Here is a 26136-nt window from a genome sequence, read left to right as displayed (position 1 = left end):
TCTGCCAAGGTGGGTAGGTAGGAATCAGAGATGAAAACAGGAGTCTTCCAGGTATAGTTGAAGGAGATGGAGAAGAGATATGCATGGCTAGTAGGGGCATTTAAAATAAGAGGAAAGCATACACATGGCAAGGAAGGGAGAAAGGCAGGAAGGGAGGAAGGAGGGGAGGGCTTATTCATGGGAACCTGCCAGGAGTGTGATAAGGGCTGGGAGAGAGACAAAGGCCACATCCCAGTCAGCCTTTATGTGCCATGCTGAGGGAGCTGAGCAGTGGGGAGTCTGTGAAGGGTTCTAATTCTAAATGGCCAGAGTGGCTAGATTTGCCTTCTAGAAAGCTCCCTCTGGCAGGGTGTATGACAGAATTAATTTAAAGGAGAAAGAACACAATTATAAGCAGGGAAAATGATTAAGATGAGATGACAGTATTTGGGACAAGAGATGATATGGACCTGAGTTAGGGTTTTGGTTAGTCAAGACGGTGAGGAGTGTTCAGGTTACAAAACTATTTAAGGTATTGGTGAGCCAGTAGGAATAGCAAGTTATAGGAAGGAAAGCATCCAGAATGACTTCTCCATGTTCAGTGATGTTGGATGGTGGTTCTACCAACCAGGATGGCAATTACAAGAGAAGGAGGTTTAGGGGAAGGAATGATTCAGTGGATCAGAAATCTGTATCTAGTCCATACTCTGTGATAGCCCTGGTATATAAGTTAGATATGCAATCATGAAACAAAACGGAGAGGGCTCTCTGCTCTCATGGTGCTTTCAGCTAGTGGAGAACACAAATAAAGAATTATTACAAATAATTTACAAATAATTTATAATTTACGAATTGCAAAGTGCTGCAGAGAAGAAGTACACATAGTAAACAAAGGTTAACAGGGAGGTCTCATCTAGCTTGTAGGATGGGAAGTCTCTCAGAAAAAGTGGCCTTTAAATTGATACCTATGGGACAAATATGGTTTAGACAGGCAAAGAATAGGGAAGATTATGTGTAGGACAGCAGCAGCAATCTCAGACATCATATGGGATATCCAGGTGGAAACGCTTAGCCCGAGGCTGGATATCCAAGTCCTGGGAAAACAGTCTGGAAATATTTAGAGTCATCAGCAATAGGTGGCAGCAAAAACACTAGCAGTAGGCAAGATTATTCCAAAAGAGTGTAAAGGGTGGCCAGGATGAGGCTAAGGATAGACTCTCAGAAATCCCTTCCTTGAGATATGCTAAGAAAAAGGAGCCAACAAAGAACAAGGCAAGTCAGGAGATTACCACTTCTGGGTAATCACTGGTACCACTCAGGGGAGTGACCAGCAGACCCACAGAGCTTTAGTTCACAAGTGGTGACAACTGTGAGAAAAGTTCCTGTAAAGTCATGAGGGAGGGCACAGGCCCAGTTGAAGTAGGGAGTAGCATAAATGAGGACAAATTAACATGTAGCACATTCCTTTGAAATACTTGATGGGACTTTGACAGTAGGTAGACAGAGATGCAGGACCAAAGGACGGTTTTACCTAATAGGAGAAATTCAAGTTTGTCTATAGGCCCTAGGAAAACATCAAGAAAGAGAGAAGGCTTGAAGACTCAGAAGAGGTTAGGATCTCTCACACAGTGGAAATTGAACAGAATTTAACACTTACCATTGGGCAAAAGCACTCAATAGCTTTCTGGATCCTTGACTGGATATGGTTCATCCACTCCTGCCCCAGAGGGTACAACTCTGGACTCCCTAGACCAGTTATGCCTAAGCTGGTCCTATAGAATTTTCACTAGCTTGACCAGGTCCAGAAAGCCACATGGGTGGGAGGAAACTTCAAATTCCCATCGCATCCTCCAGGATGCTGGGAGACTCACTTGCCCTTAATTAATTAAGGGGAAAACCGAGAAACTCAGTAGTATTTCCTAGTGAACAAAACAGAGCTACCTTGGCCCAGAAACTTTGCTACAAATGAGTTCTCTGTGAACAGAGAGAGGCGGCAGAGAAGGACTACCAATACCCCTCAGATGGGCCTGGCTCTGTGATGGCCTCTCTCAGGAAGTGGCATCTGGCTGAGATCCTCTGTGGGGCCCTTGCCCCTCATTCGTGGGGCAGAAAGCAGGAGCCTCTCACAACCACTCTGTGGTCAAATGACAGCAGGGCCTCCTGGAACCAGTAGGCTCTGTGTGGAAGACAAGGGCAGCCCAGCCCTGATGTTCCACTAAACAGGCAAAGGGCTTCCCAACCAGCACAACACTTTGAGGAACGATAAATAAACCCCAAAAGCATCAACATCTTGGAAAAAGCTAAAAAAGAAGGAAAGGACATGTGTGTGCATGTGAGAGAGAGACAGGCAGATGGATAGACAGACAGCCAACAAGGTGTCTATGAGAAGAAGAAAAGTCTGGGCAGTTCAATAGGGGTGTGCTAACATACAGACTCTGGCCTATTGCCAAAAGGGAACTTACTCTAAATGCTATACTTTATGAAATACGAAAATAAATTTCTAAAAAGTTATTCTTCATGGTTTGAGGAGATGAAAAAAGAGACAGATTATATTAGATGAGATATTTCCATCACAAGGCATCATCGTTCCTTGTATTCTAACATGACATAATTGGCTGAAGAGAAATGTGAGCTTTTCTTAGTAAGTGACCTCCAACTTGGATTTTCCACACAATTCCTCGTGCAGCCACTGGTGCCACAAAACCCACAAACCCCCCCCCCACACACACACACACATACACAACAGGGCAAGAAAGCAGGGGTCTAATGGTGAGTGCACGCCAGCGGGGGAGGAAATGCAGTAGCTCCTTCACCACCAAGACTGCCTCAGAGGGGACCTCCTGAGCCCTACCCGTTCCTGTCTTCTCCCAGCATTACCACCCTGCAGGGCTGGAACGGGACCCTGGTAGGCCTGCACAGGACCGCCAAGAGAATCGAAGGGCTGGGGCGCTGGGCAGAGCTGTGGAAGCACTGGCCGAAGCCCAGGCTCAGGCCAAGGAGTGCGGCCTGGCAGATGGCAAGACACACTCAGCCCAGCTGGCTTTGGAGCCACCTTGCCTGGTTCAGGGGAGGGAAGAAAAGGAAGCCATGTGCTAATGCTGGGGGCTGTAGCTGCCACCAGCTTAAACAGGCAAGATGTAGTAAAGCCAGGGAGGCTGTCTCTCTAGGCATACTGCTTCAGGAGCAGACGGGACTGCAGTTGTTTTACAAGGCAGCTTCCCCTATGGGAGAGGAGCTTCCTGATGCTCATGTTACAAGGCTGGGCCAAGAGCCCTTCCTGAGCCTCCTCACCTGGGCTCTCCACAGTTTGCCACCTGAGAGGGAAGATCCGGTGGGAGGGGAGCAGAGCCACCGCCAAGTTCTTTCCCTCAGCACCAGACCATCCAACTTTCTCAACACTGCTGACCTGCCTCTGAGCCATCTGCTAAGCAAGCTCAGCAGGATGCCCCTCAAGGGGCTTAGCCAAGTTCAGCAAGGGAGCAAGAGTTGCTGGGTTTGGAAGGGAAATTTTAGTACTGCTAATAACTGGACTCTTTGGGCAAGTCATTCCTCTTACTCACAGAGCCTTCTTCCATTTGGAAAGAAAGAGATCATACTACCCAGCCTTTCCCAAAAGGATCAGAAGGAGCAAACTTTGCAAAGAGAATGCCTTTGGTTTTCTAATCCCTCCATCCCGGTGATAAAAGGTTCCCAGGGTTTGTTCCTATTCATACAGGAGTTCAAAATATCCTAAAAGAGAATGCTCTGCCTAAAGGCAGGAGTCCTCAAGAATTTGTTCCCTAATGGGCACAGAGGGATACTTGGCTCCAAGTATGGGTGAACCACTACTGAGAGTCCCCAAGGTACAGTGGCAGGAGAGATGAAAAGCGAGCAGTAGCAGTTGTTAATATGCTGTTGTTTTTGGTATGTTGATCTTGGATGAGTTCACCACTTCTGTGTGGGGGGAACAAAGTTCTTAATTTTCCTTTGGGACTCAGAGAAAATTTGAATCCATGTTCTAATTTCCTTATCATTTGTCCATATGGTCCCATGCATCACCTTGAGGGATTAGCACCAGAAACCAATAAACAAAGGCTACAAACAAGCAACTCCAGAATGCTGAGTGTGAAACCCAAAAATGCAGCATGCCTTCTGCAAGCAATCGGGATACACAGATTTGATAGTGAGGGTACGAGAAAACCACCATCATTACAATCTATGACAAACCCTCACATAAACGGAGAAAAGTCTTTGCTTAGAAACCCTTTGCTGCACGTTTGTGGCAATGATCAAACTACAAAAAGTATTCCTCAACTTAGCTGCTAGACCTCAGAAAAAAAAGGATCCAGCTTCTGAGAATCATTTGGTGTCAATGAAAACAGCTTTTCTCTGAAATATACTAATTACTTCCAACACAAGGGAGTTCAAAGAAACATCTAAATTTTTGTTTCGTTATTTTACTTACCACTGCCAAGAAAAAGAAACGTTAAGTGGCAAAAAATATTATGTTCAAAATTTTACATCATTGTAGGGTTCATTTCTAACAGGATATTCGATGCATTGATTCTTTGACCCCTTATAACATATGAGAGTAGCTAAAAATGAACATGTTAGCTAAAGAAAAATCAAACTACAATGCCAATAGTACCTCTAATTTTTGCTCACCTACCATGTGCCAGATATCTGACACATACTTTGTCTAGTCCAGGGCACAATCCTATCTGCAAGGTGGGTACTGCTATCCTGAATCCTACTGACAAAGAAAATGAAGATCTAAAAGATGAAATTATCTGCTGAGGCCACGCGGCTAGTACATGTCGGAACCTGAGTTCAGAGCCAGGTCAGGCCATAGCCAAAGCAGGTCTCTCTCTGCCATACTACAGGGCAGGAGTTTCCACTAGAAATGAAGTCGCCCGGCAAGGAATGGAAATTTACTATTCACAGTGCAGTGAACAGAGGGTAAAGATAAGTACCAGGTAACATAAGGCAAAGGGGCAGCTGTGTTAAGCTTGGTTTATATTTAAATCCTTTAAAGGGTAGGGTAAGTGATTTGGGGAAGCAGATTTAATATATTTTGCAGATGAGACGACTGGGGAAGCCAGCAGATGTTAACAAGGGCACGATCTAGAGAAACTGGAAACACGAGCAGGGGATAAAATGAGATCAAAGTCAGGGGCGGTAGGAGGCCCTGCTGCGGGAGGGGAAGGCTTGCAGAGCCTGAACAGCACACAGGTGACAGCAAGTGAGAACTAGAGGGGAAGCTGCAACTGGACACCAAGTTAGTAAGAGGAAGGAAGGAAGGAGGGAGGGAGCAGAAGAAGGGAAAATGCAGAAAGCAAAACAAAATGGCAGTGTAATTTGGTCTAAGTATGCTTTGTAAAAGAAGGCTGGTGCCTGGGCGCTTCCTGGGAGAAGGCACAGGTGACTTTCCAGGCTACAGGAGAGAATGCAGCTCTGGAGTCATGGAGATCAGCTTTCCATTTCCCAACAAACTTTGGCTTTATTTTATGAGCCCCCTTATTTTTTTTTAAGATTTTATTTATTTATTCATGAGAGACACAGAGTAGAAAGACAGAGAGAGACAGAGAGGTAGAGACAGGCAGAGAGAGAAGCAGGCTCCATGCAGGGAGCCCGATGGAGGACTGGATCCGGGGTCTCCAGGATCAGGCCCTGAGCTGAAGGCGGCGCTAAACCGCCAAGCCATCCGGGCTGCCCTATAAGCCCCCTTAGCTTGAACACACCATCTACTCCAGCAGTTTAAAACCAGCTCCATATTATTGGGTAGAGCAAAGATACACATAGGCAATCTAATTTAGCATCATTTAAAAATTGGTTAAATAAAATATGATTCTTCCATACAATGAAACAATTTTGAATGAGGAAAATCTACAAGTATGTACGTGTGAAAAGATGACCTTATGTATTGATGCATAAAACAATGTAAGTTATTAAATAGTATTCATAATATAAATATTTTCTGAAAATAAAGAGTAATCATATGTTTTATTAATGTACATATTTCTTAAAAGTTGGAAGAATATACATTAAATTGTAGTGAATGATTGTCTAGGAGATAATGAAGGGGGGCTGACAAGGAGCTTTCATATTCTACCGGTCTGTATTTCTGCAATTTTACATTTTTTAAAAAGATTTTATTTATTTACTCATGAGAGACATAGAGAGGCAAAGACATAGGCAGAGGTAAAGGCAGGCTTCCTGAGGGGAGCCCAGTGCAGGACTCAATCCCAGGACCCTGGAATCACAACCTGAGTCAAAGGCAGATGCTCAACCACTGAGCTACCCAGGTGTCCCAAAATTTCACATTAGTAAAACTTTGTATTACATTTGTAAATAGAAAGGAAAAGGAGAAAAATTTAAGTGTCCCTGAAAAGACTATAAGTAAAAAGCTAAGTCTCCCACCTCAACTCAAGGACAAAAGGTAAAACAGCCAAAAATGTAAGTCAGATACTTCCTGCTTATTAAAATACTTCATACTGCTAGAATCTAAGATGATTACAACCACGGCCTGATCCTTGGGCTTCTGCCCTGCTCAAAAATAGAGTTTGGGATGACAAAAGAGCTGGACTTCCTAGCAAAGAGCCCTCTCGTTCATTGGGCATGAAGGAAAGCTCCCAGCAACGCAAACCAAGCAAAGAAAGTGCATTCACACCCAGGGAGCTTTCAGGAAACAAGATCTTCTCTTATCACCATCAACAAGGAGACTCATCTTTCACCAACTCATTGAATGAGCCCCTTTGTTTCCCCAAAGGGTTCATCATATATTCTTTCCCTGCTTCTACACAAAGTCCAAGCGCCCCAGAATTCAGCACTGAGAGGCAAAGGAGGAGTCCCAGTACAAACTTACTTGTCCACATTTTCAAGAGAAACAGGACCTGAGATGGCAGGGCACTGGGAAAGGGGGAGGTACATGCCAGTGGCTGCAGAAGTGTGCAGGCAACAATGTTTACTTTAGAGCTATGGTCCCAAACTTACATGTGTGTCACATACCTCCTATGTCCCATTAAGCAAAGAAAAGGGAAAGGATGGCGCCTGACTCAGGATGTTGCAGGACAGGTGTGGTAAGTCTACCAGTGTCTTGACAAATATGCATCATCCTCTGTGCCAGGCACTATTCAAGGCACAGAGAATAATTAACCTAAAATCTCTGCCCTTGAGGAGAGCAGAGTCACCCAGCAGCCCCACAGAAGTGAGGGATGCCACTGTGCTAGCTATCATGGTGTCTGAATGCAGTAGGTTGTAACAACTGTTCCTCTATGTCAGGGCACAGGCATGACTGTGCTGACTGGCTACCCTGCCACCTGATGCTCTTCAGCCTCCTAGAGACTTCCATCAACCATTAATCGTCTCTTATCCCTTGCTGCCTTCTCATGACAACTTCCTTTCCAAGTGCTCCTCACTTGCTCAACCCCAAAACCTTGCTCTCCATCACATAAAACTTCCTTTGACCTGTCTCAAATCACCCTTTCTCCGTCAAGTTCTCAGACAAGCTCTGCACTCACTGCTTTCTCCTCCTCACCATGGCTTCAGTCTAATTCCCAATAATTGAGTTCAACCCTCCACTAAAATTGCTTTCTTGAGGGTCACTTGAGTCTCTTACGACGCTAATGGCCTCCTCTGATCCTTTCCCATCATCCTTCTCCCACGTTAGGTGCTATTAACCATTGGCTTTAGATTCCCTATGGCTTTAGATTCTTTTGGTTCTTCACCCACAGTATGTTGTTATTTCAAAATCATTCTATAGATCCTCTATCTCTAACCATAGCCTAAATGTAGGCATTCCTCAAAGTTAAAGTTTGTTCTCTTCCCTCATGCCATCCTCTCTCCTTTCTGTGCTGAGGCTGGCAAATCAACATCTTGAGGCCCAGGCCCTCCGGGACTCCACATCTCTACAGTAGCTCCACAGAAACATGCCACTGACACCTCCTACTTGACATGGGTGACACGGAACTCCTTCTTTGTACCCTCTCCCCATCCCTGGAGTTTCTCCTTCTAAGACTTAAATCTCAGGCAATTAGCCATACCAACCTCCCAGATACCTGACCTAGAAAACTCTAAGTCAGATTCAATAGCTCTCTTCCCCTCACTTCAGTGCCACTGGGCACAATGCACCTACAAGTGAACTTTAAGGACCTTCAAGATGCTTTAAGACTTGGAAAAAATTGGTGCCAATTAAGAGTATAATATCAAAATTGAGAATAATTCCAGGGGCATCTGCATGGCTCAGTTGGTTAAGTGTCTGCCTTTGGTTCAGGTCATGATCCTGAGTCCTGGGATCTAGCCCTGCATTGGGCTCCCTACTCAGCAGGGAGTCTGCTTCTCCCTCTGTCCCTCTCCCCACTCATGCACTCTCTCTGTCAAATAAATAAAACTTTTAAAAAGAATAATCCCAAAATCCCTTCGAATACTTTTGATGGCAAAAACATTATATTTAATATGAAATAGTGTTAACTATTGGTCCATTATGTGATAGGGGCCCATGAAAAATGCCAATGGATCAGTCCTACCTCAGACAGAAAGATCAGATACTTGGACTTCTCTGAATCACTTGGATTAACCTCCTCCCTTTCATTCCCACTGCTCTGGCATAGATCTTCTTGAGCTTTCCAGTATATTTTGGTAGGATATTCTAAAACACCTGATAGCACATCAGTCCTCTATTCAAAAATTTTGATAGTGCCCCCAGGATCTGATGTATAAACTATAAGCTCTTACTATGGCATTCAAGGCCTGCTACAACCTACCTCTTGGTCCCCTCCCCTGCTATATACTTTCATTCATCCTCTGCTGCAGACTCATATCCCATATGCCCCTATTTGCCCAAGGGAATGCCCTCTCCCCTACTTAGCACTGAGTGAAAAACACCCTTGTCTCAAGGATTAGTTCAGATGGCTGCTCCTCAGTGAAAGCTGCCTTCCCAGGTCCTTGACCCAAACCAATCTTAGTTTCCTACAGACCCTTGAGCAGTTTGCAGTCCCATGATGGCACCTGCCTCACTCTGCCTCACACTGCACTATTTGTGTGACTGTCCCAATTATGAAACCATCAGCCTCTCAAGAGCAGATAGCTCTTAGTCAGTCTTCTCTGTGCTTCCCACACAGCCTAGCACATAACAGACAATAACACATCCTGAATCCTATTGGCTAGTATCTTGCTGAGAATTTTGGCATCCATGTTCAACAGGGATGTTGGTCTGTAATTCTCCTTTTTGGTGGGGTCTTTGTCTGGTTTTGGGATCAAGGTAATGCCGGCCTCATGGAAAGGGTTTGCACTATTGGGTATTTACCCCAAAGATACAAATGTAGTGATCCAAAGAGGCACCTGCACCTCAATGTTTATAGCAGCAATGTCCACGATAACCAAACTATGAAAAGAGTTCATATGTCCAACAACAGATCGATGGACAAAGATGATGTGGTGTGCGTCTACATATATATATACAAGGGAATACTACTCAGCCATCACAAAACCTGAAATCTTGCCATTTGCAACAACATGGATGGAACTAGAGGGTATTATCTTAAAAGAAATAAGTCAATGAGATAAAGACAATTATCATATGATCTCACTCATAAGTGGAATTTAAGAAACAAAATAGAGGATCATAAGGGAAGAGAGGAAAAAATAAAACAAGAAGAAATCAGAGAGGGAGAAAACCATAAGAGACTCTTAATCATAGGAAACAAACAGAAGGTCGCTAGAGGGAAGGGGAGTGGGAATGGGATAACTGGGTGATGGGCATTAAGGAGGGCACGTGATATAACGAGCATTGGGTATTATATAAGACTGATGAATCACTGATCTCTACTTCTGAAACCAAGAATGCATTATATGTTAATTAACTGAATTTAAATAAAATTTTAAAAAATATAATGCATCCTGAAGAGTAGCCATCCCCTCCTCCCACATCACTCTGTTTCTGCTCCACTACTTGGTCCTCAATGTCATTGCTGTGTATGGAGTGAACACTTTGCTAGGTCTAAAGCAACAAAATTTGGAAGCTATGAGAAACCCTTAGCTTCAAATCTGCCATAACCATGTGTCCTAGATTTCAGACAGTGAGAAAAAGAGAGTGTGGGGTCAAGGGACTTCAAATCTGAAGCCTGGTACTTAATCGACTATGTGACATTAAGCAAAAGTGGCTTGACTAGCCTCAGTCTCCTCACCAATAAAATGGGAATCACATCTAACTCAACGGACTATTGTAAGAATGAAAGGAGTTAAGGCATTTGAAGTCCCAAGCATGGCAACTGGCATCTGACAGGCACCCATAAGTAGGTAGCAGCAGGAAACAGAAGGAGTGTCTCAGGCTGCATAAACCATGTGACCTTGTCAGAGGTCATTCCCCTTCTTGGATATTTACATAAAACAGATTCTTACATCAGCATCGTGAATATAGGACTGAAACTTCATGGTGCTGTTTATACATCTTAAAGTCATCGTGGAAAAACAGTAGCATAAGATACTACACACCTGTTAAGAATGAAAGAGATCGATCTCTATGTCCTGATGTAAAAAGATACCCAAAGTGTTTCATTAGTAAGTGAAAAGGGCAAGTTGCAATACGGTATGAAATATAAACCATTATAACAGATATATATATATTATGCCTGTGGATATATTACATATGTTACACATACATATCCACATCCATATATATATACATATATATATACACATACCTACACACTTACCTACCTGTATCTATGTATGTGTGTCTCTATGTGCCTCGAGAATCTCTAGAAGGATATCTGAGAAATTTTAAAAGCAGTTACTGCCAATAATGGGTCTAGGAATGCCATTTACACTCTTCTGTACCTTGAATAATTGTTACCATGCATATACATTCATAGTTTCAAAACCAGCTTTTAAAATCTGCTGGAGATGACGAGGAGCAGAAAGGCAGGGAGAGAGGGAGGAAGGACTGGGCCATGGACCGACTGAGAGACCTGGGTTCCAGTTAGAGCCCTGCGTTAACTCAGACAAATCACCTCCCCTCTGCAGACCTCTCTTATTGGTAAAATAGGGGCACTGAACCAGACATGTTTTGGAGAAGTTTTCTAGGTTATTTGATGATGTCTGCAAGGTCCTCTGAGTACATCTTACCCATAGAACATCACTCTCTGAAATGTTATGATGCTTTAAGCATCAGGTTTTAACAAAGGAAAATGGATACACTATTTTGTTTTGACCTCCTTCACATTTCAATGAGAAAGCATTCCCACCATTTTATAGGCAGAGAAACCAAGTATATACTGTAATGATCATCTGCCAACCAAATCCACTGCTCACTAGACTCTGCTGTTTGCAAAGAATTATGATGCCAGGAGTTTTATAGCTCCCAGTTCATTTGTGCCTCTTCTGCAAAGCCGAGTGGGCACAAGGCTTATGCAAAACAAGCAGAAGGCACTCTGCTGGTGGAAACAGGGTGAGATGTAAAGTGACTTCCTCTGGGTCAGTGCATAAACAAAGCTCACTCCCTGCACACTTAGAAAGTAAATATCGAACCCCTGGGACTGACTCCACACCCCTCCCCCACCTGGACCGGCAGCTTCACCTTGAAGATGCATTTCACTGCAGTCATTTTCTGAGCGTTTTCTGGGTCAGAAGCAGTGAGAGCAGCTAAACCGAGGCTGCTGATGGAGTTGCTACATTGAGGGCACCGTACTGAGTTACCTGCTCTACCATGCACCCACCCAGCTCATCTAGCAACCCGCCTGGCGAGTATTTTTCCAGTCTCCTGGCAAAGTGACTTCACACAGCTTTGAATGCAAACAACCTCATTTGTCCTCACAGGTATGGTTTTCATCTTGCAGAGGGCACTGACTTCCTACTACAGGGTAGCTCACTTTGGTTCTACCATAGAATCTCACTCTCTATGCCTGTAAATACCTTCCATTCCTCTGATAACTTCACACTGTTGAGGGACCCTCCTGCCTGATGTCTTGGACAACAAGATTTCTCAACAGCTGCAGAGATCACGTACAGAATACACATAGCACCTTCCAGAGACAGGCAGAGCCTGATCCGCTGATCCTACACTCAGTAACCTAGATTTGAAATGAGCAAAACCAAGACCAGAGCATGGCTAAAATACCACAAAGTAAACCATACCCCAAAATGAAAGAATTGCTCGCTCAAAAAGTATGCAGACAGGCTACTAACCAGTGGTCAGCCTACTGTTAACCTTTGCTATAGCACCTAGTAATCCCTGAGAAGGGAGAATGATCATCAGCATCTATGCCATGTTAAGCTTCTAGAAGCTGCTGTTGGTTGCCCCCACTCTCACTGTCACCTCTGGGTCAAGTTTGTTGACTCCTATCTGCTCACCACTGGTTTCATTATGTCCCTTAATACTCACTAGGGCCTTCATTCGTCTTAACTGAGTCCCTTTCTAAGTCCCTTAACTTGTCCCTCCACCGTTAGGTCCTCTGTGCAAGGTCTAACGTGGTCCTTTGCCCTTCTCTATCCTGGACACATCTTCCTAAGACTTTTTGAGGGCCTTCCATTCATCAGTTCATTTCAGACCCACCAAAATATTTATAAAAGCCTAGCAGCTCCACTTACCACCTTTGCAAGCCAAAACCCACATCCTATCCATTGCTGGGCACAGAACACAGTAGAAGAAGAAAGCAGTTATATTGTAGTGGGAGTGTGCCCATGACAGAGAGTTTTGTTAAAAGAAACAAAAATGCTTTCAAAGGCCTGAGCAAGCAGTATTCTGGAAAGTCTGGCCATTGGCAAGACTCGCTTTTTGTCCAAGGAAGGCAAAAATGAGGCCAGAACAAACCAACTAATAGTACTGTAATATTTTACAAGGTAGTTTCTACTCTGACATACCTCTGTGACAACAAACAAAAAAGGTTACACATATCCAGGAGAAAACAAAAAACAAAAAAATAAAACCTCTTTATGCAGACTTCTCATCTTTTCTCTGAAACGTTTTTCCTAACTCCTCACCATTATAAAACAAATCTTGTATATATCAGCCTGAAACGCTCACTCAAAGAGTCTTTCATAGCTGCATTCTGAGGGTCAGCCTCAAACATTCACTGAAAAATGAGGTGGGAGTGAATGTATTCTGGATGAATAACTAAATTTTTCTAGCAATAGACATATTCTGATGATGTAAGTTAAAAATCAGCTGTTACTTTTGTGCCCAATAAGTGGAAAGCAATTGGAGAAGACAGAGGTGGGAAGACAGACTCCACTCAAGTCGAAAACATTCCTCTTCACTCCTTACCCCTATGCCATCAACATTTAGTGTCTTCCCTTAACCCTTCTTCATAATCTGCTATGGGTCACCATTTCGGAGATGATGTTCAGTGCCGAACAATCTTGAAACTTGCTCTGTCATTCAATTCAACCCACATTTCTTGAGCACTGCACCTGGGCCAGATGCTGTGAGACACTAGTGTTCACGTAGGCACCAGACAAGGGCCCCTTCTTCAAAGAACCCATAATCTAGAGGGGAGTCAGACCTGTGCATGACCAACCAGGGTACTATGTGAGAGCTCACAGGAGAAAGTGGATATCTTTGTGCATTAGGGAACAGGAGAAGCATCAGAGGGGTTCTGTTTGAGTGGAGCCTTAAAAGATACATGTGTGAGAATTCACAGCTATGGAACAGGAGAAAGACATTGCAGGCCTAGAAAACAGAGAAGCAAAGTCATGGATGTGAAGATGCATCCTGAGCTGACAGTGTCCCAAGCATCCAATGTAAAGTGTGTAGAAAGGGAATGAAACTGGGATGCTGGAACAGACTGCCTGCCTGTTTAAACTTTCTTTTGGGGCAACAGGGAACCATTGAGGGTTTTAAAGCAGTTGAATGACTCACGTTCATGTTTTTAAAAATAATGCTGGGATCATGGTGTAAGATGGGATAGAAAGATAGAGACAGAGGGCCAATTATTCAAACATGAGACAGTGAAAATTGAAAGAAAGAAACTAATTTGAAAATTTGGGAGGAAAAATGAACAGGCAGCCAACTAGATGCAGAAGAGTAAAAAGAAGAAAATCCCAAAAAGTTGCTGAGGTTCATATTTAGAATGATAGCAACAATAGGGACCTAGCTATGAAAACAGGGAGAAGGGGTGCCTGGGTGGTTCAATTGGTTAAGAGTCTGCCTTTGGCTCAGGTAATGATCCCAGGGTCCTGGGATGGAGCCCTGAGTTGGGCTCCCTGATCAGCGCCAAGTCTGCTTCTCCTTCTCCCCCAACTTGTGCTCTCTCCTCAGTGTGTACTCTCAAATAAATAAATAAAATCTTAAAAAACAAACAAACAAACAAACAAACAGGTAGAAGAGCAGGTTTGAGGGTGAAGGTGGGAGCTGAGAGGTTCTATTACTACATAAGTTTGAGATATCTTGTTAAAACCAAATGAAGACAGCTAGCAGACTGATACAGAATAGATCTGGAACTGACGGAGGAGGCTGAGGCTAGAGATAAGGATTTAGATGCACTGGCAACCCCAACAATGAAAAGCTGGTAGAGAAAAGGAGCCAAAAATAAAGAAAAGAGAAGGAGAGCAAGAAAGAGAAAGCAAGCAAGTCTGCCGTATAAGCAAGCTGGGAGGAGAAGGAAAAGTTGGATCCCAGAAGCCACAGGAGAGCTTACTTTCAGAGCAAGAGTGGTAAACAAAGTCAAATACTGGGGAGAACTGGGACCTGGGTCTGGAAGGAGGCTATCTCAATATCAGACCTCTTCTAAAGCAATTTTACTATAGCTATGTGGAGCTACCTTAGGACAGTGGGCATATATTGTACAGAACTAATTAGCATCTTCAGCCTCAGATGCCAAAGAACTATGTTGGAAATAGGATTCAGAATACTAATTATTTATTAAAAGCTAATAAGGGGATTCAAGCCTATTAGGTTAAATCATTGCAGATATGAAGCAACATATAAAGGTATACAACTAATTACCTCTCTAATTTCAGACCATTAAAGATGCAGATATTGGACACCTGGGTGGCTCAGCGTTTTAGTGCCTGCCTTCAGCCCAGAGTGTGATCCTGGAGTCCCAGGATCGAGTCCCACATCAGACTCCTTGCCTGGAGCCTGATTCTCTCTCTGCCTGTGTCTCTGCCTCTCTTTCTCAATGTCTCTCATGAATAAATAAATAAATAAAATCTTAAAAAAAATAAAGATGCAGATAAAAGAAAAAAGGAAACTCTTAGAATTAAGAGTGATGATATATTGACCTCACCTAAATATAGTGGGTATAGTGATTCTAGGCAAGCACTCTAGAATAAATACATCAGAGTTCAAATCCAGCTTTGATCTTCTCAGTGTATATAATTCTGGGTAAATAAACTTCTTTAAGCCTGATACTTTTCATCTGTCAAATTACAAAAACAACAGAAATGACAAACCATATAAAAAACCCTCAGCATATCTCTCTATGCTGAGACACTTACAAATGTTGACTTATTATTATAACTTATTATTCATTTTCAAGATATATATATATATACACATATATATCTTAATTACATATTATAGCAAACATTCACTCTTTAATTTTTTAAACTATAGCTGTTTTTGAGCTACTCTCCTCTGTGTACCAAGCATGACTGTAGCTTCTGGGAATGAAAAAAAAAAAAAAAGACCTAGCTATCTGTCACAAGAAGCATAGTAGTCTAATGATGTAGGAGGCAAGTTGACAACTGCAAAACAAGATGATCCATCCCATAAAAAAGAAAGGAGAAAGGTGCTGCAAAAAGCACACAGGAGGGAGTGCCCTGTGCTACTCCAGGTCCTGGGAGGGAGAGGGGCTGTCAGCCAAGGCTCTGAAAAGGAAGCAACATTTAGGCATTACAAGGAACTATCCATTTACGGGATAATAATAAATATTTAAGTGCCATCACACACACACACACACACACACACACACACACACACACACACACACAAATCCCTGGAAAAAAAAAAATGTTAGAGAAAGAGGAAGCTCTGTGCCCAAGGGCAAACAGCAAGAGAAAAGGAGCTGGAAACAACCCAGACTCTTGTCATCCAGCTCAAGGAGATATTTTGGTTGAAATACATCATCACGTAATACTTACACCTTTCGCCACCTGAGTTTGGGCTACATGTTTTACAAAGCAAATTAAACATCTCCTGCCTGTCCTCTCAAAGTCTATGATTTTAAAACAGGCAAACTAATATTCAGACAAACGCAGGAACTTCGATGACAAACTATCCTCCAAAGACAGTGTTCTCAAATAAACAATTCTCAAGTTCACTTTGATTCCAAAGGTGAGGATGTGAATAAATTTTGCCCTTCCCTTTGGAGAGCAGGGAGAGATATTATAACAGCATAGTTTGGTTCCTCAAAAAATTAAAAATAGAATTACCATATGACCCAGCAATAAACTGGAGTATATAGTCCTGAGTATAAACCTGAAAGAAGTGAAAGCAAGTTATCAAACAAATTGTTGTATATCCACATTCATAGCAGCATTATTCATAATAGCCAAGGGATGGAAGTGACCCAAGTGTCCATAGAAGGATGAATGGATAAATAAAATGTAAAAAAATACATACAATGGAATATTATTCATCCTTAAAAAGGAAATTCTGACACATGCTTCAACATGGATGAATCTTGAAAACATTATGCTAGCTGAAATAAGCCAGATACAAGAGAACAAATACTGTACGATTTCATTTATATGAGGTACCTAGGGTAGTCAAATTCATAGAGATAGAAACTGACGAGGTGGGGCACCTGGATGGGTCAGTCAGTTAAGTGGCTGCCTTCAATTCAGGTCATGATCTCCAGGTCTTGGGATAGAGCCTGACTTTGGGCTCCCTGCTCAATGGGGAGTCTGCTTCTGCCTCTGCCCCTCCCTCTGCTTGTGTGTATGCATGCGCTCTCTCAAATAAAATCTTTAAAAAAAAATTAAAGAAAGTGACGTGGTGGTTGTCAGGTGCTGGAGGATGAGGGAAGTTAGCGTTTAATGGGTACACAGTTTGAGTTTTAGATGACAAAAGTTCTAGAGATGGATGATGATGGTGGCATGCTACAATGTATGTGTACTTACCCCACTGAACCAAATACTTAAAAAATAGTTAAAATGGTAAATTCTGTTATACATATAATACATCTTTTTTTTAAAAAAATCACATGGTTGCCATGTCCATTAAATACTCTACTTCATCATTTAAGAGCAAATTAAAACATCTTATTTCTGACATTTAGGTGCCATCTGATGAAGGACGAGAGTATGAGACCAGGCCCCTTAGAAGGTTCTAAGGCCAAAACAGCAGAATCCATTTACTATTCCTTCAGAATGGACACCTATGTAATCCCCCAAGAAGGCGGCTTTGTTGGCAGCCATCATCTGAGAATTTTTAATTAATATAATCCCTATGCATCAGCACCACCCTGTTAGGCAATGACTGTCAAAGCACACATTCCAAAAATTACTAGTTGAACTATGTGAAAATGCATTATGCAGGACTTTATGCAAGACCCATGACCGTAATTCACAAATCAGTTATTGCCTTTAAAAGAACAAGTGGAGCATATAATAGATAGATGTAAGTTAAATAATAATAGCAATAATAAGAATAAATGAAGTCTATGATTATGTAATTAGCCCTTCAACAAATCTGTAGAAGGGAGAGATCACTAGAGGCTGGAATGTTCCAGGAAGACTGATGGAAACCACTCCAAATCTGGGAGGAATGTTCAGGACTGAATGAGTAGAGGCAGAGAAACTTGGCTCAATAAAGGGTTTGTGTTGGGAATTGTTAAGAGATAATGATAGAAAAAGAGATTGGAGTTAGATTACAATGGCTCTTAAAAGTCAACTTTGGAAGTTTGGATTTCCATCTCTACCCAGAGGGAAATCGCTGGAGGTTTTTGAGAAGGGGTATTACAGGACAAACACAGTGCTTCAGTGCAGGAAGGCTTAGAAGAGGGAGACTCCTAATTGATAGAAAGTGGACTCCAGGTCCGAGGGCTACCAAGTCACAAAAAATGAAACCAAACGTGCGCTTTGTGTAGGTTAAAGCTAGGACTTGAAAATATGGCCATGTGCTTATATATGCAACGAGTTTTTCTTGAAGGATACACAGGAAACTGTTGACATTGGTAACTTCTTAGGAGTAGAACTAGAGTGGGGTGAAGGGAGACTTACTTTTCTTTGTATACCCTTGTATAATGTGGATACACTTCTTAATCATGTACATGAATTCATTTTATAATTTTAAAAGTTGTTTAAATATGACAACCAGAAAGTGCTAAAAGATGTTTAGGCTGTAAATGACACATTCAAAACATTTCTAATTATGAAGTGACATATATTTCAAACTTGTTTGTATTATATTTTACTCTCTGTCACATAGTGGAGATGTGAGAATGACCTAAAAGTAACAGTATGAAGTATACAGAACTAACTGCACATGGAAAGCTCCATTTCATAACTGCACATGGAAAGCTCCATTTCAAAACAAACAGATGTCACGAGTCACCCACCATAAAACACCTTCTTTTGGGTATATTTCAATGAAAAAGCTGCCTGAGTCTATTTCAAATCAACTCCTTGATAACAATAAAAATAAAAAGTAATAGCTCACAGTACATTTGACAAGATAAATCCCACCTCAGTAAATGTCTTTTTCATTCTTAAAGTTGCTCAAGCCAAAACCAACTGAGTCATCCTTGACTTATTCTTTTCCTTTCATCCTCTAACCCCAAATCCCATGAGCTCTAATTTCAACTCTAACCAGAAGCCAGTGGCATTTCACCCCCCCCCCCCCCATCATTTCTAACCTGGACTACAGTAGCTTTCATTCTATTCCCTCTTCCCACTCTTGTCCCCTACAGTCAGTTTTCCACAGGACAGCCAGAAAGATCTTCCTAATACACAAATCTGAACAAATCACTCCTGTGCCCACAGCTTCTGGTGGCTTCCTATTGCAGGGCTAAAACCCAAAGTCCTTGCATGGCTGTAAAGCCTACATGATCCAGACCTTGTTTCCTCTCCAATGTCATATCCTGCACTCACCCCTTGCCCTCCTCTCCAGCTGGGCTGGCTTCCTGCCTATTCCTTGGACCTAGCAGTGACCCCCCACCTCAGGACCCTCACCCTCACCAATTCCCCTTCCTTACTTGGTTTGGCTCTCTACCCAAATGAAACCTCATCAGATAGGCCCTGCCCCACCATTCCTACCCCAAATAATAGAACCACCTCTCTTTCTCTTCACACTGCTTTTTCTGTATAGAAAATTACAATATAGTCTTCTGCTTATTGTTATTGTTTAGTTCCTGTCTCATCCAACTAGTACATATGCTCCATGACATCAAACTTTTTCCCCCCATTTTCACTGCTCTATCCCCTAGACCTAGAATATGTCTGGCAAATAAATGAAAGCTCAATAAATATTTGTTGAAGATTGAAGTACAAAGCAAACACCTAAAATACTGGACAAAAAGAGGTTTTCAAAGTCCAAATGAGGCACAAGCATAATAATATCCAGTAAATTTAGGTAAAGAAGTGGAAAAGCCAACACATCAATTGACAGGCATATAAACCTATCATTTATCTACAGCATGCTGGGAATCCACACGCATGCTTGACTTTACTTCATACTTTGGGATGTCATTTGTATATGTGCTTAGGCGGAGGGTTTCTTGAGGTTTTGTGCTTAAATAGTAAATACTATAACGAGTTTCCCCCTCCCTCTCTCCAACGAACTGAGACTGAAAGTTCTGAAGAAAGAAAGCAATCTCTGTCTCAGCTAGAAAGCTCAGAATATTCAGTTACTCCATTGAGGAGATCTGGACAAAGCCCCAGCCTTGGAACTAGGAAATTGGGTCGAAGTCAGGTTCTGCCATAAACTCTGGGAGGGAGCTTGGGCAAATCAGTGTTTGTTTCTAATCCTGTTTTCTCTATTGTAAAGCTTCTTCACGTGGTCACTGTAAAATAAGATGACACATATATACAGGCATCCTGAAAGCTGAGCGTACTATACATCATCTGTGTGATCATCATCCTGTGCTAGCTAATCTCTAGTTCACATTCCCTTTCTTTTTTTTTTTCTTCACATTCCCTTTCTGCCACTAGTGAGCTTTGTCTTAAACAAGGATCTGATCTAGTCCCTCCCCTGTTGAAAAACCTTTACTGATTTCAACTTGAACCTCCAAGGGTTCAAGCTTCTTCACAAACTGAACCCAAACCATCTTTCCAGTCATATTTTGGCCCATTCCTGGGCTGTGCCCTACATACCAGCCACACACAACTGCTCCCTGTTTCCTGATTTCATCATACTTTACTGCACACCTGTGTGGGTGCTGTGCCTAAGCCCTCATTCCCACCTATCCTCTCTTCTTCTGTTAGAGAAACCCTAGGCACTCCCTAACTTTAATCAGATTCATCCTCCTGTGGGCTTTCTCTCAGGTACCCTGCCTGTTTGCAACACTCTTTCCCCATCAGACCAACAGATCTCCTTCTGATCCCTTTTTGCATCCTCAGCATAGAACGGTGTAATGCACATAGTAGGTGCCCAATGGTCACTCTCCTCAATAGTTCTCAAATGGCTCTCTCAGGCCTTTCCAGCTTTTTCTCTGACTTATTGCTTGGAGGCAGTATTAGGAAGAGGCTTCTCTTCCTTTTCTACTCCTGAGAAAGTATGCCTACTGGAAGATGCCACTGAGTGACCACTCCGAGGGGCTTCCAGAAATAGGTAGGAACTAAGTAGAGGGGACAGAACGAAGCCAGGGACCTCTCTCCAGGACTCATAAGTTATATCTTTAAAGTATGCTTTGTTTTATTGGAAGTGCTAGGAAATCTCAAATGAGGCACACCCTAATACAAATGGAAATGATTTTCAACTCATTCATTTTCAGGGTTATTCAAGTTTCTGTTCCTTTTCATGATGGTGGAAACTCCTGAATTGACTATAATTCAAAGCAATTATTGTTCTTTAGCTGCCAAGGTGCCCTGTTATTCTTTTCAGAACTATCCTGGATGATCTGAGCCCAGTTCAATGCAAAGTCTATTTTTTTCTAGCTCTGTACCTTTTCATTTGCTAAATTTATAGCATTCGAATGAAAGGAAGAAAGGAAGCCCCACTTTTGCCCCCATTGGGAACATGATATATGGGTTTTAATTGCCCTTGTAATTATACCCTTGTCCAGATCTGCACAGGTATAATATAGAAATTAAACATAGTAAAGCCTGAGAAGGCCTCACTGAGGGAGGAAGATGATGGCTTTGTAAGATTTCCTGCCACCAGGAGAAGGAAAGAGAAAAATGAAAGGTGGTCCGGGAATATCATAAGCTAGCCAGCAATCTCCACTAAGGAAGCATTTTCTGTCTATGACCGCCTCTAAAACTGTGTGAGCTATAAAGCTGGGGATCCCCTGGTGGTTTGATATTCAGCTAAGGCTGGCTGAAAATGGCAGAACTTGGATTGCTTGGCTGTGAATTAAGAAATAAGCACAGCAACAAAGGGAAACATGCTATGACATTTTCTAAATATTTACCAAGAGGAGTTGACAATTCAGTGACTGGAGCCAGATCTGACAGTGAATTCTGACTGCCTCCTACGCCTTCCCTCGATCACTGTCTCCATCTCCAAAACCAGGTGACCTTCACCTCTTGGGGTTGGCAGAAAAAAGAAGCATCTTTGTGATCACCTAGCAAATGCTACGTGATGATTCAGGTACACAGACCACTACATTTATTCCTCCTCCCCAGATTTCTTATCTGAAGTAGAGGAGTAATCAAAGAGCTATCTATAACAACAACTGAGTCAATACAAACTACTTCTAAGATAAAATACTTCTTTCCACAGCAATTTCTGACTAGTAATATCCATATGGTTTCAGAACTCAATATCCATGAACTATTCCTGCCAGTCCTCATCACATTTCTCTTCAGCCCACACTATACAGTTATTTTCATTCTTTTCTTTTTTTAAGATTTTATTTATTTATTCATGAGAAACACAGGCAGAGACATAGGCAGAGGGAGAAGCAGGCTCCCTGCAGGGAATCCAATGCAGGACTCAATCCCAGGACCCCAGGATCACGCCCGGAGCCAAAGGCAGATGCTCAACCACTGAGCCACCCAGGAGCCCAGTTATTTTCACTCTTGATCCTCCCAGGTCACTTGATAAATGTCAATCAGGTCTGAGATTATAACATTATGAATAATGAAGAAATGTACTTTACATCACTTTAAACATCCTATTGGTCAGGTTTCCTACACTTCCAAGTCTTACACAGAGTGTATAATTTTGCATTTGCTTTTAAAATCTGAAATAATATATTTCAAGAGCAATTTGGTGATGGAGTTTAGATTAAAAAGGTATCTGACAGTCCCAATGATTCCCCAAAGTCCTTTCTTTCTCCACTGCCCCAGAAATGCAACATCATTATTTACCTTAAGATAATAACACACATACCTATTGTATAAAAATGTATACAGCTGTATGCCTAACAAGCAATGGAAATATTATGAAATGGTTTAGAGTTTAATGCTCACTGATGTCTTCTCACCTGCCTATCTCCAAAACCTGTTTTTTTTTTTTTTTTTAAGATTTTACTAAGATGAAAGTAATTGGATACAAAATATATCCTCTCACCATCTCCCTCAAAGGAAAGAAAACTTCAGTGGTTTGGTTAGGCAGAACTTTAGGAAATAAACCCAATATTGGTCTTGAGAGAGCAATGAAATGAGCAAGAATGATAAGAAACATGGGAGGCACACACCAGGTACCAGATGACCAGGTAAGTTGCAGTTAGGTCTCCCCTTTAGGCAAACAGCCACACAAACAGAAGGCCGGACTCAGTGACCTCTAAGGTCCCTTCCTACTCCAATAGCGTTTGCCTCATGAATTTTTTATAGTCATCCTCTGTCCTATCACACTGTCCCCATGCATCATCAAGCCCTCCTGGCCACTTCCACGACCGAAAGGAAAATCTGTTTTCAAAAAAATCCATGCTTTGACTACTGCCAAAATTACAGTTCTGTCCTTGAAACAATGACCTGAACATAATGGGCCAGGCTAAACACCTCTGAGCAAATAATTGCTCAATACCATCTTCAGGTAATACTTTTTAAAGCTTCTCTGATATGTGCAGAATTATAACCCAAGGTCTTGAGAGTGAAAGATTGTGAAGCTAATAGACCATCATTTAACCAAATCTTTCCAACTTATATTCCCTGATGAACATCTAACCTTAAAAAGTGGGTAGGCACCAAACAGCTCAGTTTGAATCCTGGCCCCACCTCTCATCAGCTGAATGATGTGAGGCGAATTATTTCATTTCCTTGAGCCTGTTTCCTGACTTGTAAAATGCTGATAATATGAACTACCTTGCAGAATTACTTTGACAATAGGATTTAAAAACCCAAAAAACAAAAAAGCACCTCCGAGCATTCATTTGTTCATTCTCTCATTCATTCAACAAAGATTAACTGAGTGTCCACTACCAGCCAGGCACCAGTACATAAAAGATGGGGAAAAATGAAAACTATTATTGCTTTCACTTACGCAAATAATCTGTTTCCAGGATTGTGGCAGAACTGTCAGATTTTGACTTTAGTTCAAAACTTCCATGACTAAAACAGTCATTTTTAGTTTGTCAGATATGACCCCACATGGGAGTGTACCTACTGCCTAACCTGTACGTACCCCAAGGCTAATCACCTAGCAGGTGTTCGGCTAGAGAGCACCTTCAGAGCACTTGGAAGAAGCAACCACCAGAGCAAAAAGTGGTATCCCAGCTCTCAGCTGGATAAGCCACTCAGGGAAAACTCGATATGCCTGTGCTACAAGACACGTCCTGGATGCCTGGAAGTTTCTGCGTGCTTTCAATTCCACGAGCGGACTCTGAGTCTTCCGAGAATTTAGGATTAACAGGTCTGGCTCATCCCCAATCTATGTGACTGTACCACTGATAAAGCTAAGAGCAACTGCTAAGGGGTCTAAAAGCCATGTTTTCATGATGTTGGGTTTATGTTTTTCAGCTGCTTTCCTCTAGAGTTGGATAAAGTTCTGTATAAATGATCCACCTCTGAGGAGTCCATTGGTTTCAAGGCTGGTAAGGCTCTTCAGTGTGAGCCTAACATACCTATTCCTAACTAGCCCAAAGCCTCCAGGAAAGTACAAGCCTAGCTGTCTTGGGCACTGCGCATTCAGTACACTTAAACAACAACAACAACAACAACAACAACAACAACAACAAAAAAGAGTTTTCAAAGACATTCTGGAACCCAAGGCTCCTAGCAAAAGAGTAAAAGTCTGACCCTGGAATAGGAAATAACCTGCCTGGGTCATAGGGTGGTCAAATAGGGAATTCTAGAATAAAATTCAGAGCCATGTGTGAAGCTAAGAATAGGTTAGTGGACAGTAGAGAAATCAAAATAAAAATTTTGATTTGCAGACTCCTCTCAGTCAGGAACCACCTGAATCATTTTCCCTAGACAGTGAGGTATAGACTAGGACTACCTCAAGTCTATGAATTTTGCATTGCTACCTCTCACCTGGAGGTGACAGCCTAGGCTCTTCACAGGAGTTATGGGTACAAAAATACTGTCACCCCCCCAACCCCCCTACCTGATGCATCCAAAATTTTTTTTCGAAAAAAAAATGGAGTTTCATTTCCCTTCAGCCAGTTTAGCCCATTATTATCAACTCCTGGCGCCTCTAATTGTTCACTGAAAACAGTGGTTTGGATATTAATAGTCTATAAATCAAGGCCCTACCTGGGGCTCGTTGTCAGGGAAACAGTACTCAAGCCCACAGCGACTTCCCCGTCCTCAGGAAGTCTGGGCGAGTTAGTGGGAGTTAGGGATGGTTTTAAAGCTCCTGTTATTTCTCCCACTTTCTGCAATTTCTCGGGGCCAAGTTGTTGGGGAAAGAGGAGCCGGTGAGGCAGGTGAGAGCAGAGTGGACCGTAGCAGCTTGGAGAACTCTTCGGGACGGGAGGGAAGGAGGACCTCGGAGCAAGCCTCGGGCATCCTGAGCTCTTCCTAGACCCTAGGAGGGTCTGCACCCGGCCACTGTTTCCGCGGCGAGCGGGCCCCCTCCGTGACCCGTCCTGTCCTCCCCGCCTGGGCGCTGGGCTACCCGGGAGCGCGCGGGCAAGTTCCCCCAGGAGAGAATCTGAGAAGCCCGGCAGCGGGAGGCGGAGGCGCAGCGCGACGGTCCGACAGGCTAGAGCCGGGCAGACTCCCCTTTGCCCCCACGCCGGCGTCCTGGAGGAGGTGGCCCGGGACTTGAACACGCACCGCCCCCCCGCGCCCTCCCAGAGCCGCGGGGCGACGCTCCGGGGTCCGGCTCTCCAAAGCAAAGCGCCCCGCTCGCCAAGTGCCTCCGAAGCCCACGCGGATTCCCGCGCCCCGGGGTGCTCGCCGCCGCAGCCGCCAGGGCCTCCCGGGCCCCGCGCCCCGCACCCAGGCTGAGCCCCCCACCCGCCCCCCGGGCCACTCGCGTCACGCGCCCCCTGGGCCCAGCGCCTCCCCTGCGCTCGCGCCGCGCGCCCCAGCCTCGCGCACCCGCACCGCGCCCGCGCCCGCGCCCGCACCCGCGCCCGCCCGCGCCGGCCGCTGGGCCCTCCCGGGACTCACCTGCGCTGGGGCTGGAGCGGCGGCCACCCCGAGCCCGGGGGCGGCGGGGGCGGCGGCGGCGGCGGCGGCGGCGGCGCGGGGGGAAGAGGGCAGCGCGGGGCTCCTGGCACAGCGGCCGCCGGGCGCCTGGTGCTGCCGAGCCGCGGACCCGCCCAGAGATATAAATAACATTATCTGAGGAGGGACATTCCTGCCGGGGGACATCGCTGCTGCCGGGACCAGATAGTCCCGCGGCGGGGGCGGGGAGGCGGGGCCGCAGCCTCCCGCAGCGCCAGGCCCAGCCCCCGCCTTCCCCACCCACTCCCGCACCTGCCAATCAGCCTCCGCGCCGGGGGCACCTGCCAGGCCCCCGCCCGGTTCCCGCGGCCGGCCTCCGCCTCCTGGCTGGCCGCCGGGGCCCGGGACGCCCCCATCGTGGTTCACCTCCCCTAACCGCGCGCTGCCGCGAGCTCCCTGCGGCGGGAAAGGGTCGGACTCCGCAGCTCAGGCCTAACCCGCGCGCCCCGGGCGGCGAGCCTGGCCACACAAATGAGCCCTCTAGCCTTTCCCGCTCAGCGACCCCACTGTGTATGT

The 26136-nt window shown here is 43.9% G+C and overlaps 1 protein-coding gene across 1 annotated transcript in view; it reads right to left on the bottom strand.

The window, feature by feature from the left end:
- SPTB (spectrin beta, erythrocytic) overlaps positions 1 to 25802 on the bottom strand; it is a 123098-nt gene extending 97296 nt beyond the window's left edge. Inside the window, exon 1 of the mRNA XM_041757692.1 lies at positions 25564 to 25802. The gene's annotated coding sequence lies outside the window, so the exon portion shown is untranslated. The remainder of the gene's footprint in view (positions 1 to 25563) is intronic.
- Positions 25803 to 26136: the final 334 nt, after the last annotated feature.

This window comes from Vulpes lagopus, chromosome 6, assembly GCF_018345385.1.
Source record: "Vulpes lagopus strain Blue_001 chromosome 6, ASM1834538v1, whole genome shotgun sequence".
Lineage (NCBI taxonomy): Eukaryota > Metazoa > Chordata > Mammalia > Carnivora > Canidae > Vulpes > Vulpes lagopus.
This window is presented reverse-complemented; position numbering and strand designations above follow the sequence as displayed.